This window comes from Acinonyx jubatus, chromosome B1, assembly GCF_027475565.1.
Source record: "Acinonyx jubatus isolate Ajub_Pintada_27869175 chromosome B1, VMU_Ajub_asm_v1.0, whole genome shotgun sequence".
In the NCBI taxonomy this organism is placed as follows: Eukaryota; Metazoa; Chordata; class Mammalia; order Carnivora; family Felidae; genus Acinonyx; species Acinonyx jubatus.
The window spans coordinates 196,541,286-196,558,571 of record NC_069382.1 but is presented as its reverse complement, the minus strand read 5'-3'; the positions used below and the strand labels follow the sequence as shown (position 1 = coordinate 196,558,571).

The 17,286-nt window shown below is 53.3% G+C and overlaps 1 protein-coding gene across 1 annotated transcript in view; it reads left to right on the top strand.

Moving 5' to 3' along the window:
* The window catches only part of CB1H4orf50 (chromosome B1 C4orf50 homolog), a 109,954-nt gene that overhangs the window by 54,842 nt on the left and 37,826 nt on the right, over positions 1-17,286 (top strand). The gene's annotated exons all lie outside the window — the stretch shown is intronic.

Genomic DNA, 17,286 nt, shown 5'->3' with positions numbered 1-17,286 from the left:
CTTTCTGTAATCCTGGGGTCGAAGTTGCCAGAAGGAAGGTGCTGCCTTTTTCTGCAATCGTGCTGTGATTCTCCCGTTTTATTGAACATATGCATATTTTCATTCTTCAAAATCTGGAAGGCGCAGAAGTGTGCACAGGGCCAGCTTCTTCCTTTTCCTCTCCCTTCCCCAGGGGCCAACAGGTCCCAGTTTCTTTTTTCTTTTTTTAAGTTTATTTATTTGGGGGGGGGGGATGATCGGAGGAGGGGCAGAGAGGGAGGGAGAGAGAATCCCAAGCAGGCTGTGAGCTGTCAGCTCAGAGCCCAGCGGGGCTTGAACCCACAAACCGTGAGATCATGACCTGAGCCGACATAAAGAGTCCGATGCTTAACCGGCTGAGCCCCCCAGGCGCCCCGAGGTGCCAAGGAGGGATTTCTTACGAATCCCTCTGGAGATGCTGGCGTAGCGGTGGCCCGGGGACGCACACATCTGTGCCCCGAGGGAGGTGCTCCGTACCGTCCTGCCCCCGGGGCCTTTCCATCGACTCTATCTTGGTGTCTGTGCTGCATCAGAACATACGTTTCGCCTTCGTGTTTCAACAGTTGGGTTGTTTTCCACTTGTGGTTTCTACCCGTCCTCTTTCGACGGACGTCTGCGTCGTTTGTGATCTGTTGCCGTTCAAGCCGGTGCCGTGGTGCAAATGCTCGCACATACGCCTGGCTCGAAGCACAGCCTGCTGCCCGCCCCCCTCCCCACCCCGGGGAGGTCCCACTTGCAAGGCTTGGGGGTCCTGGCTGCCCGCAGCCCTGCCATGTTCTTCCAATTCAGCATCTACCTTCCAGCCCCCACCGTGTGCCCGGCGTGGTTGGAGGTGGTGAGCTAGACAGAGGGGGCCCTCGCCCTCACCGGGGAGCTCCTGAGTGGGGACGTGAGAGTTTGTAAGCACGCGTTTCCTTCCTGACCCAATGAGGGACCGTCTGGGTTTCCATCCTGCAGACGCTCACAGCCTGGGTGGGACGTGATGTGTGGTGGGAATGACCTCAGGGCTGGGGAGCTGGGATCTGGACACCGGGGACGGATGACGACAAGGCAGCAGGCAGCTAGAGGCAGCGGGGAGCAGAGAAGGTGGCGTTCGGGCTGAGCCATGAGGGGCGATACGGTCCCCAGAGCAGAGGTGGTGGCCTGGGTGGGGCCGGCAGGAAGGGACCTAGGGTTTCTGAGCCACGCTGTGCGCTGGGCTCCGTGCTCCGTGGCTGGCACCCCAGGTCCCAGGGTCGACGCCCGGCAGGGGCCTAGGAAGCCGGAGGTGGCCGGAGGGCCCCAGGCAGACGACCCCATGCAGCAGGTGGTGCCGACACCTGCATCCACAGCCCCGGAGGCTGGGTTTCCTCCTGTAAAAAGGAAGTGGCATCACTCTGAACACAGTCTCACCACGCCGGAGCCTTGCCGGGGTCTGATGTCTGTGACACACGCCCCGTCCCTGCGCGCCCCTCTTTCCCTCCCTTTTTTGCTGGCGCTCAGGAGCTCGGCCCACACCCTGCTTCAGCTCACTTCTCTGTGCCTCAGTTTTCTCGTCTGTCAAATGGGGATGCCTGCCTCCCAGGGAGGGTCTGAGGGACCAGTGAGTTCACACACCCCGAGCACTGAGAAAAGGCCCTCGAGCACCGTGGCGAGTACGGATGTCCGTCCGATGTGTTGTCTCTGCACCGGATTTTTGAAAACCAGAAAGGATGAGAGTCCTGGGAGGCAGGGCAGGAGAAAGGGCGGCCTGGTGACGCGGCCCAGCCAGTGCTCAGGACCGAAAGCTGATTGGGGGTGGGGGGCAGGGGGCAAAAGAGACCGGAATGCGGTCTCACTGCCGCTTGGGCCCCGCGTGTGGTGACGCAGCCGAGCTTTCCGGGGCCGCAGCAAACCGGCTTGTAAATTTAGTCCCGAAAGCGGCCACCCTGTCCCCGCGGGCTGAGGCCTTGCACTGGCCCTCGCCACCCCAGCGTGAAGCGGTGCACCCCCTCCGGGGTCTCTGGGCCTTTCTATTGCTCTGCCTTCCCAGAGAGCGGAGGGTCTCCTTGCCGGATCCTTCCGGAGACGGCCAGGGGCAGCTGACTTCCTTCCATTTCCTGAAAGTCCCTGTTTATTTATCTGGAAGAGTGCTCACTTCTGCTGCTCGAGCATGTCCTTTTTCTTCCTTTGGACCCTTTTAAAACTAACAAATCTAACATGGGCCGTAGAAGCTTAGAGAGAGAGAGAGAGAGAGAGAGAGAGAGAGCTAGTCTACTTGCGCCACAACCCCGGCTCTGCTCCCCGGCAACCGCATGACCTTGAGCAAGCTACTTAACCTCTCTGTGCCTCTGTCTCCTTCCCCGGAAAAGGATGCAAATAACAGAATCCACCTCAGGGAGTGTATTCTGGAAGGACTGGGTAGAGGCTAGGAGCCTGATCCTTAGCTGTTGGCGGTGTTGATGGTTTCCTAAAGCACAGCCTGTCAGCACCCCTTCACCTAGAAAGCCAGCAGCCGCTGTCAGGCAGCTCAAGCACTTCACCAACAAAGAACTCACTGTGTGGCGTGTGAAATGAGTTCCCGGGCTCCCCCTCCCCCCTTCGAGCCCGTGGGAGCAGCACCGTGATGGATCAGAGCCGGCTCCAGCCCCGAGTTCCGCTTGCCTGCCAGCCGCGGCCTCTCTGTATGGCCTCCGGCAAGTTCAGCGCCTCTGGGCCTCAGTGTTCTTATCTGTAAAATGGGGACACTTACACTTACAAAGTCCAGAGTCCCCTCACTGTGTAAGCTATGATGATTTCTGCTGTCATTAAATTCGTCACCTGCGCAAGTCAGGGGACAGTGTCAAGCTGCCCGTTGCGGGAGTCAACAGCACACAGCGCCCCTGATCCGTCATCACCCTGGGCACGGCGCCCCTGTGGCTCCAGGCCGGCGCCGTGTCTCTGGACCTTCTCGCTGTCCAGCCTGCGAGGGAAGGGCTTCGTGCCCATTTTGAAGCTGAGAAAACTGAGGCCCAGACTGCTAGAGCCAGGATTTGAGTCCCCGTCTGTAGGGCTCTGAGCCTGAAATCAGCTTTCTTTCCAACCGGGCACGCAGGTCCTCACGTCTATACCCTTGTAACCCACCCCCCCTGCATGCTGCATGTGTTACTGTCTGCTTCTAGGGAGGAGTTAGACCTAAAAAAAAGACATAGATACGAGAAAAAGAATGTGTGTTGCAGAAGCATGAAACCTTAGGGTCAAATCATAGGTGAAGAGGGAGTAGGACAGAATAATTATTCTGGGCCCTGAGGCTGTGGGTAGGTACCCATAGCCATACCCATACCCAACTGAATGGAAAAGTGAGTTCTGAGCTTCCTGGTAGCCGAGGCAAAAAAGGGGAGTGGCATGGGTTGTCCCGCGCTGACTTTCCAATAAAAGGAAACAGGTTTGGAGAATGTTTCTTGCAGCTCTGAGCCCGGAGGGCAGGCCTCCTGAGGGTCTCTGGACTGTGGCCAGGACAAATGGCGACTCGTGTCCCTGGTGACACGCCTCCACAACCTTGGGGAGGGAAGGCGCCTCTAGTTGAAGCCGTGCCCTGCCTCTCCCTTGGCCATGCCAGGCTTTGTGGGGTTCTTACGGCTCCCTGGGCTGAGCCGTGTAAGTTGCCCTTTAGGGATGCGACCCGTGGAGAAGCTTCGGCCGTGTTCCACGTCTACTCTGCTTGTGGGGCACAGAACTCCCTGCCATCCTCCAAAGCCCTTCCCCTCTGCGGCAGTGCCCAGCTCAGGGGGCTCCACGCTGGATTTCCTGCCAGGAGCTAATCCCCCTCCCGCCCTCCCCGTCCACCACACACACACACACACACACACACACACACACACAGACGCACACAGCAACTCTCTCCTCGGCTATAAATCTCAGCTAAGTGCTCTCCTGGGCTCCTGGACCCACTGGGGCTGAGCTTCAGGACCGGCAGCTCTGTCTGCTGGGGCTGGGACGCAGGTGCAAGGCTGGGGGGCGGGGAGAGGGGTGCGTGGAGGGGGAGCTAGGCGCTCACTGCCTCCAGATGCTGCTGCTTCCCTCATCCCCATCTCCAGGACGGGGGTGCCCCGGGGTTTGCCTCACGCTGGGCCAGACCCAAGAACTTATCTCTTCCACTAACACACACAAGGGGAAGCCTGCAGACAGAAGCTGATGGGTTCAGTCCCAGTGGCCTCGAGTAGCCAACCCCCCCCCCTCCGCCGTCGTTAACCATGGTTCGTTATTGGGTACGAGCCGTTACTGCGGGCCTGCTGTGTTTTTGCTGTCCTGGGTTCCAGGTAGGCAGCGCTGGGTCAGAGAATACCTGCTGGGGGTGGGGGAGGGGGCGCGCTGTCAGGTAGCAGGAACCAGCCAGCCAGCCACCCTCCCCACTCTTCCAGGGCTGCTGTGTCTGGTTGTTCAGGTTGTGTACTGAACAAAGCATCTGGCCGGGGGCAAAAAGAGGTGAAATCCAGCCTTACCCTCTCCTTGCCAAGTGCCTGTCTGAAGAGACCAAGGCCACTGATTCCTCCCTTTACCCCCAAGTAGGCTGAGCCCTGCGTCCTCAGTCCTGTGTCAGGAGCTTAAGGGCTCCTCTGCCCCAGCACCAAGCTGAGGGGAGAGACGGAGCACTGGACCCGGAGCCAAGGGGCCTGGGCCCACTCCCAGGGCTGCTTCCCGATACATGCGTGTGCCCAGGTGAGTCACTTACCTTCTCTGTGCTCATTGGCCGAAGCGTCGCTATTACGGCATCATAAACCAGCCCAAGTTCAGCCTCCTGGAACATCGATTCTCACGCTCTCGGGTCTGCAGGTTGACTCGGCTGCGGCCAGCCAGGCTGGGTTCGGGCTGCGAGCTGGGTTCGGGCCGGCTCCCCCTGCCACCGTGTCCTCCTTGGGATTCTCGGAATCCCTCCTCCGGCCACCTGGGCCTGGTCCTCCGCGGCACAGAGGAGTACGCACAGAGCAGCGAAGCCTCTTGACCCCTCTGCTCAAAACAGTCAAAATGAGTCGCGGGAACAGGTTGAACATCCACAGGGTGAGGAAATACGCCCCCCCCGCCCCCTCCCCCGAGTTACCAGCTCACGCGGCAGGCGGACGAACCGGTCAGAAACCCCAACCCGCCACCCCCTCGCGGCAGGACTTGAGCGCGTCCTGTGCGGTTCAGCGGTCAGGGTGGGAGGTGACCAGCTGTGCAGAGTGGCCGTCACAGGGGACAGCGGTGACTTTGTGTCCACTGCCTTCCTCCTCTGCCGTTCTTTGAATATCTTTATGTTGACATAAACTGTTTTGAGCAAATCCAAAATTCGCCAGGGACATCCATGTGCCCCAAGCGGAGTGAGGGGTGGAGGGCCCCCTGGTGCACACAGCCCCGCTTGTGGGCCGCAGTGTCCCCGCTGGAGGGCCTGCCCAGCTGTTCCCGCCTCCGACCGGCTCCTTCCTGCCCAGTCTGCCTCCTGGCAACGCTTGGCTTTCCTTCCGGTCTGCCAAACGGATCTGAACCGAGACATCCAGAAGAGGAAAACGGAATCAAGTCCTCAGAGGGGCCAGGCGCCTTTATCTCGTGCACTGGATCTTTTAGGAAGCTGGGAATGTTTTCCCCACGGCCTCCTGGGGTGGCCAGGGCCGGCTGTCCGCCGTCCCAGGTCAGCTGGGGTGGGGTCACTGGGCCGAGCGGCCTGGGAGCAGGGACCCCTGGCCTCGCTGCTTTCTGGACAGATGTCACCACGCCTGTGTGTTTAGTCCTACTCTGTGTCCAACCATCAGAGGTGCCCTGGCTCGTTGCCGGCTTCGCTAGGATTCTGAGGCGTGAGCTCGCCGGCTTCCGGCAGCTTGCTTCAGGAAATCAGCGCCGCAGGGAAAGCCGGAAAGCTTAACTTCCGTTCTCCTTCTCTCTCTCTCCTTCTTGCTCCTCTGTGCGTATGTGTGTGCGTGGGTCCTCAGATACTCAGAATACATCCAGGACCCGACCACTTGTTACCAACCCCAACAAGGACCGGTTGTCCTGCGGACATATTCCCAGTGCCTGAAACACTGACTGGCACACGCTGGGGGCTCCGTGTTTGTGGAATGAATGCGTGAGTCGGTTGGCTTCAGCTTCCCACTCCAGTTTTGCCCTGCTTCTTAACCCTCGCCCTCCCCCGTCCATCAGAGCGGTCATACCCTGGGTGCGGGTGGCTCTGCTGTACTGTGACTAGGACAGTCATCTGGTGTGACTATTTCATGCTATGTGGTGAATGGCTGCTAGTGTCGAGGGACATTTGCATTTTGTGAACATGCTCATCTGAACAGAGAAATCCATTGGCATCATTTCGGAAAACACTGGTTTTATGAGAAAATACAAGCGCTCAGAAAGGAGACAGAGTAACAAAAGGAGCCCCTACGTAGACGTCAGTCAGCTTCAACACTGGTTTGTTCCAGAACAATCTCGTTTCATCTGTACAGCACCCACTTCTCACATGTATCACTTTCAAGTAAAACTAGACAATTTATCACTGAATTCATAAATATTTTACAATGCCATCATACCTCAAATAAACAATCCCTTGATTTCATTAAACACCCAATCAGTCTTCAAGTTGCCAATTGTCTCATCAGTTAATAGGTAAAATTGTTTTTTTGCAGTTTGTTGGGATCAGGATCTAGATAAGGTCCTTAAACTGTGATTTCCCGGTGTGTCTTTTTTTCTGGTAACATTTAGCATTTTAACCAGTAAGTATTCACACTGTCGTACGACCATGTCCGCCATCCGTCTCCGGAACTTTCTCATCTTCCCAAACTGAAGCTCTGTCTCCGTGAAATACTCCCTCCCCCCCACCCCATCGCCTCCCCAGCCCCCGGCACCCGCCATCTGCTTTCTGTCCACGAACCTGACTACTCTGGGGACGTCCCGTAAATGGAATCGCACCGTGTTTGCGCTTTTGTGGCCGTGTCCGCAAGGTTCATCCATGTTGTCGCGTGCGGTAGAATGCCCTTCCTCTTCAAGGATGAGTCACGTTCTGCTGGGTGGACATATTGTGTTTGTCCACTCTTCCATCAGTGGGCACTTACGGGATTGTTTTTAAACTCTTCTCATCTTAGTTTTCTTGGAATGTGCTGTTGGCAGAAGCAGGTGGCTTGTCCTTCAGTCTCCCACACAGGCTCTTGCCGGTGGTGTCCCCGCGGTGCTGTGTCCTGTGTGTGTCCTCGAATTGGCCCCTGGACCTGGAGGTCAGGCAGGGTCCAGGCTCAGCTGGGCTTTGCCCCTAGACTCTTACAGGTAGGATCGTGCTCTTCCTTCCGGAGGGCGTGTGTCTGGCTGCCTCTCCTTGCGTGCTGTTGGCATCCGCCACTGCCCGGGACCCAGGTTCATGGACCCATTACTGGTTACAAACCGATAAGTCGTGTCATCCCTTTATGTGTGTGCTGGGACCCTTCTACGAGGAATTTCCCCTTGCCTGCTGTCTAGCTATTCCATACATTTGGTTTTTATCTACCTCCGAAGTTTGCAAACTGTAGGAGTGCTCGCTCACTCATTAACTCACTCATTCATTCACTCATTCATTATTAATTCATTCATTACTCGGTCACTCATTCATTAACTCACTCGCTCACAAACTCATTCACTCAGTCACTCACTCATTCGTTCATTAACTCACTCATTCAAAACTCATTCATTCACTCATTCACTCAGTCACTCATTCGTTAACTTACTCATTCACTCACTCACCCACACATTCATTCATTCATGAGCTCACCCACTCATTCATTCATGAGCTCACCCACTCATTAACTCACTCACCCTCACACTCATTCATTAACTCACTCATTCATCAACTCACTAGCTCACTCACTAACTCATTCATTAACTTCCTCATTGACGAACTCATTCACTCACACACTCACTTCCCAACTTTTACCGACTGCCTGCTCTGGGTGCTTGCTGAGGGTGGAAAGATGAGGCACTGTCCCTGGGTGATCACACACCCGAAGGAGATAACAGAATAACAGGCGACCAGGATAACAGAAGTGTTAAGGTCCCATGGGTGCACAGGGCTGGGGAGACTGGAAGAAGCACTTTAGTGGCAAATCTGACTCCTGTCATCTTGGGCCAGGATTAGCGGATGGTGACGGTCAGCTGGCTGACGTGGGTTCCTGCTGGCCTGGCTGACAGCTCACACTTTGACACTTTCGAAGTTTGACTTTTTAAAGCTGGAATGCACATAAACCACCCTGACATCAGCTCCCAGAGGGACAGATCAGCTGGCATTCCTCAGGGTGGTTCCCATCCCCTGGAATCAGAGGAGCCTTGGGTTAGAGCCTGGACACAGCTGCATGCAGGGGCCTCAGTGGGAGACCAGGACCTCAGAGGACACACAGGAGGAACCTGCTTCGCACAGGAGTAAGCAGCTGTCAGATGAGGGAGGCCCCAGGACTCGGGTGTGGGGGGCCTGGCCTTCACAGGCTGTCAGACGAGGGAGGCCCAGGGCTGGGGTGTGGGGGGCCTGGCTTCCACAGGCTGTCAGACGAGGGAGGCCCAGGGCTGGGGTGTGGGGGGCCTGGCCTCCACAGGCTGTCAGACGAGGGAGGCCCAGGGCTGGGGTGTGGGGGCCTGGCCTCCACAGGCTGTCAGACGAGGGAGGCCCAGGGCTGGGGTGTGGGGGGCCTGGCTTCCACAGGCTGTCAGACGAGAGAGGCCCAGGGCTGGGGTGTGGGGGGCCTGGCTTCCACAGGCTGTCAGACGAGAGAGGCCCAGGGCTGGGGTGTGGGGGGCCTGGCTTTCACAGGCTGTCAGACGAGGGAGGCCCAGGGCTGGGGTGTGGGGGGCCTGGCTTCCACAGGCTGTCAGACGAGGGAGGCCCAGGGCTGCGGTGTGGGGGGCCTGGCCTTCACAGGCTGTCAGACGAGGGAGGCCCAGGGCTGGGGTGTGGGGGGGCCTGGCCTCCACAGGCTGTCAGGTGAGGGAGGCCCAGGGCTGGGGTGTGGGGGGCCTGGCCTCCACAGGCTGTCAGACGAGGGAGGCCCAGGGCTGGGGCGTGTGGGGACTGACCTCCACAGACCCCGCTGCTCCTGCCGACCTGTAGTCATGTGGCTCCTTAGGTCTTTTCCTACAGGCAGCTTCTTATTCCGTCCGTCTGTCTCCCCTGGCTGCACTTACCTACTCCAGGGAGCAGGGAGGTGATGGACATTGAGTTCCTCCCCCATGTCTGCACCCCGAAAGAGGGCTTGACCACAGAACTCTCCAGCTGGTAGACTTTGGGTCAACAGGAAATGAAGGCCAAGTCTTGGAGGCTACATAGTTCAGCTCCTTTGTCTCACACCCCAGAAGGAAAGAGGCAACATCCCCAAGTGGGTGATTGATTGAAGAGTGAGTGAGTGCATTTCTGTTGGGGGGAGGGGGAGGGGTGAGGAGAGCAAGAGCAGAAGTCATTACCACCCAAGGGCTGCAGATGAGGACAAGGTGCTGCTACCCCAGGAGATGGAGAGAGCTACCCTGCCATTGCCCAAGGTTTTGATGGGACAGAGAATAAATTCCAGAACCTTCTGTCTTCCCTCTCTCCAGACGCCTGCCTGCATCTCTCATTGGCAAGGAGCCAGAGACCAAGGGAAACGTTATTCTTGAGGTCAACCTCCTGGGGTCATCCTTAAGGGTGGGTCTCTTGGGTTCATCCTTCGGGGTCGGCCTCCTGGAGCCCAGAGAATGGGGCCAGGAAGGCAGAATAACCAGCAGAGTACATGAAAACACAGCAGGAGGTTCAGCTGACCAAGGTTAATCAGAGCCTATGTGCATAGTAGATACTGAACAAAAATTTGAATTTCCCACCATGATTGATAGGAGCCACTGAGATGCAGAAAGAGAGGCTGATAAGGAGTCAGGAGGCCTGGGCGGGTCCGAGCTGCGGGCCTCCTTGGGTGGGCAGATTCAGAACACTCTGGAGCTTGCTTTGCTTGTTAGGCTACTCGTGTGAGTCACTGAATATACAGATGCTCAGTACTCGCGGCCAAGAAGCACATCTGTGAACCCACACAGGGTTGTCCCTTCCCCAGAGCTCTGTCTGAGGCTGATCGAACCCTAGGGAAGAGAACGTAGAGGAAGGTAACGTGAGTCTTCGGGTTTGGCCTCAGCTGGGACCTGGGCACCAGCAGCCGGCTCGGCCCCTCGGGAATCCAGGGGACAAGCTGAATCACAAATGACACCGGAAGGAAGATTAGGATGTCATGCCTTTTCCAGGCTGTCTAAACAGAGTGTTGCTTACTAAGGGGACTCTCCACTCTCTGCTTTGGCTCCCTTACGCAGTGGGGGCTGGGGGCTTCAATGACCCCGGGAGATCCTCCTGTTCACCAGAAAGGCTTCGACATTCTCAGCCCAGAGCACCTCGTCATATACACTCAAGTGATGGAGGCTTTTATCGAGATTTGTTTTGTAAATCTGAGAACAGGCTGTGGGGCCACTTGGGCCTGGGTGGTAACTCCAGCCACACCATTTACCAGCTGTGGGGCCCTGGGCAGGTGTCTTACTAGGTTTTCAGAAGGAGTCGGTGAATTAAGGCAGAGCAGCCCTTCCCAGACGCGACCCCCCAGGCACTCGACTTCCAGCCTCAGTTTCCCGCTGCACAGATGAGCCTGGTCCCTGCTGCTTGTCCCTGATCTGTCTCCCCGCCAGGCCGTGTGCTCTTCAAGGGTGTGGGCCCACCCTGCTCATCTCTTCATCCTCCACCCCTGCAAGCCCTAGGAGGGTGGAGACACTTCCTCCACTGGGGGCTGGGGGCTTCCAGAAGATTCTCCTGGGTATTAACCAGGCTGTGGCCTTTGCTCACCCATCAGGGGAGGGGAGGATGTGCCGAGCGGCTCTGGGTCATAACTTCTGCCTCGATGTCGACCCCATCTGTCATTCCCATTCGTTCACTCCCTCATTCACTCCCCAAACACTTCCCTAGTGCCTGAGGGAGATATAGCCAATAGCCATAGAAACAGGCCAGGGTTATGGGGGCAACAAAGGGGAACCCTGGACAAGATAAGAACCCAGCCTCTTACAGGCTGTCCACTGTGATTGTCCAGGGAACAGATGAGGGATCTGGACACCAGTGGCATTGGTGACTGCAGCACAGGTCTTCTGACTTCCTGTCCAGAGCTGTGTCCCATCGGCTAGGGACACAGTGTGTCGGAGGTTTCTGTGGGAGGGGTATGGGAGCTCGGGGATTGCCTGAGCCACCTCCCGAAGACTCATGTCTGCCCAAGACCACACGGCACGGGTGAGAGGTGGAGGCCTACTTTACCCTGACTCCTCACAAGGGATCTGGAAAGGGCACCACATACCTCCACGCCATCCCAGTTCCACCTGCCGGTGCTTGGACACCAAGCCCAAAGGTGCATCCCCAGTAAAATTCAAAAACTAAAGGGGAGGACCCCAAAAATGAGACCCCCCTGGGGAAACTTAGAACCTATCCGCAGAGTGGATGTAAAGAAACAAAATCATTAAAATATTGCCAGGTTCTGTTGTGTTCAGAACGGTTTTCGGGAGGGTGTGGCCACTTTAAGGAGGAGCCTACCGTGGGGGCGGGGGGAGAGGGGGTCCAGATGTCCCAGAAAAAGCTGCTGCTGTGGGAAAGAGGCCAAGCATCCCTGAGCATCTCTTGTGGCTCAGGCTGGGAGCCTTCCTGGTTGCCCAAAAAACCAGAATAACATCGTAGCCTTTGAAATAAGCCCAGGGCCTAACTAAGCCTGGCAGAGCAGATACTCTGAGACATAATTTAAGTCACATTTTTCCTGCTTATAAGAGTTAATATATGCTTTCTTGGGTAAACTTAGACAATACAAAAAACTAAACAAAAGTGCATGGAATCCCATCATTAAGAGGGGTCAACTTTCAGCGCTTGGACATTTTCCCTTAATCGGCCAGACTTTTTACAACTTGTGATCGCACTGTGTATAACAATGTGTAGTAGCATTTCCCGGTCAACAGCGTGTTATTGTCGTGTGATTTCACAGGGGCAGGAGACCTACTGCTTAAGGTAATGGAGTCTGGAGCGTTTACTAGCCGTGGCCAAGTTGATGAATTCCCCGGGGCCTTCATTTCCTCGAATGCAATATAAATAAGCATAGTGTGTATCTCGCCTGCTCATTGGAGCAAAGAACTAAATATGTAACGTGCTTAGAACAGAGCCTGACACACAGCAAGTTCTAAGTACTTGATAGTGTTACTATTCTTAGTAAGATTATTTAAGACACACCAGCTACTTACTTTATTCATTCATGCAATAACCATTGCCTCACACCTGCTGTGTGCCCAGTACTCTTCCTAAAAATGAAGGATGCCTATGTCTACAACACAGTAGACAAGACCTCTACCCTTAAGGGTCTAAACACGTGCCCAACACAGGCAACCACTCTGAGCACATTCTCTGTGTGACTGCACGAGTGCTGAACATTTTCCAAAGCCTTCTCACACATGGTGCCGTATTTCTTTCTGTCCTTCTTTTTTCTTCCAAGTCTTTATTTAAATTTCAGTTGGTGTAATATTAGTTTCCGGTGTAGAATTTAGTGATTCAGCAGTTCTGTACATCACCCAGTGCTCATCACAATAAGTGCCCTCCTGAACTCCCATCTATCTCGCCCATCCCCCGTTAACCTATCCACCACCCCCCTCTGGTGACCACCAGTTTGTTCTCTATAGTTAAGAGTCTGTTTCTTGCTTTCTTTCTCCTTTCCCCCCATGTTTGTTTGTTTTGTTTCTTAAATTTCACATATGAGTGAAATCATATGGTATTTGTCTTTCTCTGATTGACTTACTTTGCTTAGCGTAATACGTTCTAGCTCCATCCGTGTCATTGCAAATGGCAAGATTCCATTCTTTTTTTTTTTTTTTTGGTAGAGTAATAGTCCATTGTATATATACACCACCTCTTCCTTATCCATTCATCCATCAATGGACATTTGGGCTCCTTGCATACTTTGGCTATTGTTGATAGCACTGCTATAAACATCGGGGTGCATGCGCCCCTTCAAATCAGTATTTTTGTACCCTTTGGGTAGATAGCTAGTAGTGCAATTGCTGGGTGGTAAGGTAGTTCTATTTTTAACTTTGTGAGGAGCTTCTACACTGTTCTCCAGAGTGGCTGTGCCAGTTTGCATTCCCACCAACAGTGCAAGAGGGTTCCCCTTTCTCCACCTCCTTGCCAACATCTGTTGTTTCTTGTGTCGTTGATTGTAGCCATTCTGACAGGTGTGAGGTGATGTCTCCTTGTAGTTTTGGTTTTTATTTCCCTGATGATGAGTGATGTTGAGCATCTTTTCAGGTGTCTATTGGCCATCTGGATGTCTTCTTTGGAAAAGTGTCTGTTCATGTCTTCTGCCCATTTCTTCACTGGATTATTTGTTTTTTGGGTGTTGAGTTTGATAAGTGTTTTATAGATTTTGGATACTGACCCTTTATCAGAAATGTCATTTGCAAATATCTTCTCCCATTCCGTCGGTCGCCTTTTAGTTTTGTTGATCATGTTGCCTCAATCTCCATAATGATGCCAAGAAATTAGTATTGTCTCCCATTTCACAGGTGTTGACACTGAGACTTGGAGCAGGCACGTCATTTGCCATGTCATGTTGTGATTGGCCCAGTCTGACGCCCAAACCTCTGCTCTCAGACCACCCTGCTGCCCTTCTTAGCTCTGAGAAAACCAGATTGGCACTCGAGAAGCTACTATTGATTTGTCTGGCATTGATTGCTACTGCTTCCTGGGGCAGTGTGTGCAGGGTGGTGGGGGATGGGGCTTTTCATCCCATGTGTCACCCCGTGATTTCAAGCCAGCTGCCACCTCTGCCTTCAGTTTTCTTAGGCAGCTGGGACTGGGATTCCCCCTTAAAGCCAGCCCTTTCCCCAGGGCCTGACAGACGCCAAGCGCTCCATAAATGCGCGTACAGTTGAGCTGAAAGCCACTCCATAAACATAAGCCTTGGCAAGCAAAAGGTCCTTGGGACTGAAGACCTAAGGACAAAGAAAGGAAATGGGGCCTTTAGTTTGGAGAAGAATCAGGACATCCATACCCAAGGAGCTGTGGGGAAAGGGGGGGTCCAATGGTCAATTAGGGAAAGCTTAAGTCTAGGGTCAGGCCAACCTGGGTTCTATCCCTGAGTGACCTTGGGCGAGTGTCCTTATTTTCCTTGGCCCCATCTGCTGTCTACCCCCATAAGGCTGCAGCGAGGAGGAAAATGAACTCAGAGTGGCTGCATGTGCAGGGCCTGCGTTTAGACCTTTCAGAACAGAGCTCTTTGTCTGCTTTGTCCTAGGAATTAATGTTTTTAATATAAAAACGTGTGAGGAGATGTTATTGCATAACCCAACACTCATTCTGTCTGAGTCCCAGGGGGAAGTTACAGGGAGGTGTGGTGAGGAGGTGGGGAGCAGGAGGGAAGGATGGCCTGGAGAGAGAGAAGCACGTGAGCTGAGGTGAGGTGCCAGACCTGGAGCCAGTGCACCTGCAGTTCAGCCCCCTGCTCCACCCCTGCTGGCTGTGCAGGTTTAGGCAAAGTGCCTCATCTCAGGTCCTCAGTCCCCTCATTAACAATAATCGTCCTTAACTCATAGGGTTGTTTAAGAATTATTTAGAGCCTGGCACAAAGGAAGCATCTAGTTAATATAAATCATCATCATCATCATCATCATCACGGTCTATTAATTGGCAGAAAGAAAGCATTTTAATTAGATATTATTGGGTAATAAACCACCCCAGAGCTTAGTGGTTTAAAGCCACCACGATTTTATGTATTTGCTCATCTGGGTTAGCAGGTTGGATGGGCTCTACAGGGTGGTTTTTTGCTGGTCTTACCTAGGTCATTCCCGTGGCCGTGATAATCAGGTGGCTCGACTGGGAATGGGTCATCAGATGGCCTCACATCTGGGGGTTGGTGCCAGCCAGTAGATGGCTGGTCTGTTCTGAGGATGCTTAGTTCTGCTTCATGTGCGCTCTCATTCTGCATCTGCTGGTCTAGAGCCAGCGTTCCAAGAGAGCAGGACCTTGAAGGCTCCTGTGGCCCAGGCTCAGAATGCCCACAATGTCACTTCTGCTCCCTTTATACTGATCCTGGTCTGTTACCAGGGCAGCCCAGGCAGGAGGGAGCCAGACTCTCCTGGTAGGTGGTGCAGGGGAGTCGTTTTGCAAATGCACATGCACCCAGAGATGGGAGGGATTCTCACAACCAGCTTTGAAAACAGCCTTTTACAGAGGGAGCTAACATTTTTGAGGCCCTGCTGACCTCCCAGGCACATTGACTTTCATAGCCTTTGGTCACACAGCAAAATTATCTCCGTGGTGATGTGAGGACTTCACTGTACTAGGAATATTCAAGCCAGGTCTGCAGTACTGTTAAAATAATGGAGATGGTGGGATCTAGGCTGCAGACTAGGGGCTGGGAGGAGGGCACCAGGGTTCTTTCTGTTAGCAAGAGTTGCAGGGTTGGAAGAAAATTCACAATAGCAAAGTGAATTGTGGGTGAGAGGTAGGATTTCTGTTGAGTGGTGGGATTTCAGAGTCATGTTGATTTTGCTGATAAGAAGTGAATATCAGCAAAGATGTGTGGTTCTCCCCAGGCATTAAGGAAGAGAGAGGCACATGATTTTTGAAGGGCCTTAACTGACAAGGGAGAATGGAATCATCTAGTCAGTCAGTCTCAGAGGAGCTCTTGGTGAGGCCACTTTAATGTCCTGACCACATAAAGCAAGGTGGGTGTGGACACAATACTTCTTCATCCACATGCTTGTTGCTTTTGCCTCTGGACTTTGAAGCCAGTGAGTTTTTGGCTAGAGAGTGAGATGAGTTCTGGGCAGGGTGGAGTTTGTTGGCGGAGACAACCACTCTTGCCAAGAACGATGAGAAAGTCTATGTTGTACAAAATATAAAAATCACCCATTCAAATCCTCAGGGAGCAGCTGAAGTGGTGAGAGACAGAGGAGCCTGGTTCTGGGGAGGGGACAAGCTTGGAGAGCCAACTGGCTTTTTCTTTGGGGTCTTTTGTGACCTTGGGACACGGCTTTGAGTCCAGACCTGGTACAGTAGATGACCCTGCAGGAGACAGAGAGATGCTCTCTACTGGGGCCGAAGTGACAGAATTAGAGACTGGGGAGTTGGGGGGGCAGTTCAAACACCTGATTGGTTTCCTCCTCCAGACATTTGCTAGATTCTAAAGCTTGCAGAGCGGGGCGTAGATAAACCAACAAGAAAATCTCTGAACAGCAAAACAGAGTTTTTCTAGTCTAGATGCTGAGAAGCAGAGGATCAGTGTATAGGCTCTACCATGGACAGGACCCAATGAGCTAGCTGGGCCCTCATCTGGCTGCTCTAGGTGTTTGAATTCAGGGTCCCTCGCAGCCACAGAGGTGCTTCCAGCAGGAGAATGGCTGTATACTTTAGGAAGACCATTCTGGACCCAGTGCAGAGAAAGGATGGGAGGGTACAGGAGAAGGAGGTGCTGGTTGTGGACAATGACTGAGGGGCTGCATGATGATTGATTTACTCCATTTCTTTCATAAATCAAAGGAGCAGATAAACACGAGCAGACAGAGGAAGGCACACCACTTGATGAATGGACCATCTGTCTCCGCAGCAAACTTGGGAAGATGAGGGTGAAGCCAAGGCAGAAAAGAGGCATCATTTGTCTTAAGTGATAAGAAAGAAAAGAAAACTGGCGTGGCATTACGAAAGGGGGTTGACAGGTTTTTACAATGCGGGGGAAGGATTCGTTTTGATCCGTGTGATATTAAGCAGAATTGAAACTAGGGGAGGATCCAAATTAGGTTGAAAAACCAATAAAGCAGTTCTCTGAGACATGCGGGTGAATCAGCTCAACTCCTTCATTTGGGGAAACCAAGGCTGGGGCAGGAAAATGGCACCATCTTGCTCAAGGGACCCAGTAAACTGATTACAACCCCCATGTCTTTCTTGTTTGTGTGGACTTGCTCTATTTTCCAAGATGATGATCAGTTCTTGCAAATGTCCCATGTACGGTTGAAAATAGTACATACTTAGTTATTACTGGCTTCAGACTTCTATAGGTGTATCGTTATATCAGTCTTATTAATTATGTTCTTCAAATTTTATTTGGCCAGACTGGCATTTTAGTATGCTAAATCTGTCAAGTTCTGAAGATGTGTTTAATCATCCAACGATGGCAGGAGATTTAGCAGTTTCTCTTTCTAATTTTCTTAATTTTGTTTTGTGTATTTCGAGGCTAGATTATTCAGTACTTGTGAGTCTAGTATTTTTCTATTATGCTATGAATTTTTATTTTACAAAGAGGTAGGGACCTTCTTTCTGCTTTTGAGTCTATTTTGTTTAATGTT